The following is a 2362-nucleotide window of genomic DNA, read 5'->3' as shown; positions in this document are numbered from 1 at the left end:
AAAATAACAACATGTATGGGTTGAATTTTTATAATATGAAAAGATTTGAATTAGCAGTACATTTACTTTTTGATACTTAAGTATTTTTAAACCCAGGACCTTTTTACTTTTACTTAAGTAGTATTTTAATGTATGACTTTTACAGATGGTATCTGTACTTTTTCCACCACTGTCTAAAACTAGCAAACAGACCATAAAGTTCAGGGAGACCTATAAGACTTGTTTAAGATTTGTTTTTCTCTAGCAACATTCATTAGAGGAACAAAGGAAGAGGAGATTTGGATGGATACAGTCAAAGGCATCATTTATGTGTGGGACATGTCCCTGCCACTTTTGGACTTTGCCAATGTATTTATTTTTATTTTTGTCCCCACCACTTTTTGAAATAGCTTTCATCAAGTAAGTGTCTAATGCTGAAGAAACATCTCCAGTTCTTAAGTATGAGTTTCCATTGCTTTTGCCATGTGTGTTATAATAAGTGGCGATCCAGTGATGAAGTTTGTTATTTGTAATGTTATGAGTGCTCATTGTGGCTATTATTGCTGGTGTTGAATGACATTTTTAAAATATTATTCCTAGCATAACCTAATTAATATTCATGAGTTTTGCCACTTCCTGACAATCTCCACCACTTTTTAAAACAATGTGATGCCCATGGAGACAGTACCTTGCTTTCAGAAGAACTTGCAACCTTTCTAGGGAAAAACATATTGTTAACCCTTATTAATCTGAGAGAAAAATAAATTAACGAAAGAGTCAACTTTCGTTGTGCAATATATTTTAATTCTCATGGTAAGTTTCGATTTGAACACATTTGGTCTCCATTTAAATACAGACAGAGACAGAAACAGGATGCAAGAAAGTAAGAAATTCCAGAATAGAAAAACAATATGAAATATATAAATGAGTAAAACGTCAGAGTGTAGAAAATGACCAGGCAAAAACGAAAAAGAACATGTTCTAGCATTCAAAACATTGTCATTCAAATAAAATCTTTGTAAAATAAATAAATAATTAAAAATATCTTTGTGCACATGGTTTGTTCGTGTAAAGAGAATAAAACACAAATGAACATTGAAATGCAAACTGCACTAACAAGAGCAAATACACTTTACATCAGAGTGAAAAGCCAAGAAAATTCAGCTCTAAAAAATGATTTCAGAAACAAGTTAACTCAATTCCCAAACATGTGAGGTTATTGTCTTAAACTTCTTAAACTTCATGCCTATTAAACAACTGCAACATTTACAAAAATGTTTCCACATCCATAATTTGAGTTCTGTACGCTATGATTAAAACATCCCCATATTTGGGTCTTACTTGGCAAGGCCACCAAAACAGGCAAATTCCAGCCTGCTGTATATTACATACACAATACATTGAGAATAATCCACATAAAGTACAATACTATTACAGGTGTGATGCAGTTTACACAAGCATTCCACATTTACATAGATATGCATTGTGGAATACACAAATAAATATTAAAGATTCATTATATGGAATGTTGTTAGCTTATTTTACAAATAAAATTTTGTTAAAAATCTCTCTATATATATTTGCTTCTTTCTCAGCATGAGAAGATATTTGTATGTTGGTAGTTATTTGCAGATCGATGTTCAAAAAAACATGTGTTATTGTAGATGCCACATTGTAAAGGGTTTTTGAAACCATTACTTTAAATGTTTATGTCTATTAATACAAATATTGCTGACTTGTTCATTTAGCCAGATGTCATCCTTAAACTGTTACCCTTAAGCCCTCTTCCTTCTTTGTTCATCCTAATTGAGTGTGATTTTGATGTGATCGAAAAAGGTTTTAGATGGAGGAGAATTCAACTAGAGGCCAGCTTGACTAATAGGATCCAGTCTATTGGAGTGATCACCATAGAAACAGCATGATTCAAGTATTAAAAAAATATTTTAAAAAAGAGAGAATAAAAGATCAAACATATAAAAACAAGCTACAAAAACAGCAGACATAACCAACACAGTGAAATGATTCCCAGCTGTTTGCAGGTGTTTCTTTCAATAGGAATGAAAAGCAAATACATTGTAGAAAGAATAAGGAATCTGAAGTATGCAAATATTTGCTTTGAACTGTGGAAAAACAAAAACAAAATTATACTTTCACCATGCATTGAGTCTAAAGATCCCTCATCGTGTGTTTTAAGTGACGTTTGTCCCTCAGACACATAACAAGCAAGACTAAAATAAATAAAAACAATATCTATGAAAACATTTGTTTATTTAAATAAAATGTAAGCTCATTTAAATGTTTTTCTAACCCTTGTTTAAAGCAACAGTTCACTCAATAAATGAAAATGATGGTATCGTTTACTCTAAACCTGTATGACGTTCTT

The 2362-nt window shown here is 31.5% G+C and overlaps 1 protein-coding gene across 1 annotated transcript in view; it reads right to left on the bottom strand.

The window, feature by feature from the left end:
• Nucleotides 1–767: 767 nt before the first annotated feature.
• The window catches only part of LOC127652361 (uncharacterized), a 35450-nt gene continuing 33855 nt past the window's right edge, over nt 768–2362 (bottom strand). The window contains exon 10 of the mRNA XM_052138471.1: nt 768–2362. This exon is cut by the window's right edge and continues 530 nt beyond it. The gene's annotated coding sequence lies outside the window, so the exon portion shown is untranslated.

The sequence above is a fragment of the Xyrauchen texanus genome, chromosome 12 (genome assembly GCF_025860055.1).
Source record: "Xyrauchen texanus isolate HMW12.3.18 chromosome 12, RBS_HiC_50CHRs, whole genome shotgun sequence".
NCBI classification, from domain to species: Eukaryota; Metazoa; Chordata; class Actinopteri; order Cypriniformes; family Catostomidae; genus Xyrauchen; species Xyrauchen texanus.
The sequence above is the reverse complement of the archived record's forward strand: the minus strand, read 5'-3'. Positions and strand labels throughout refer to the sequence as shown.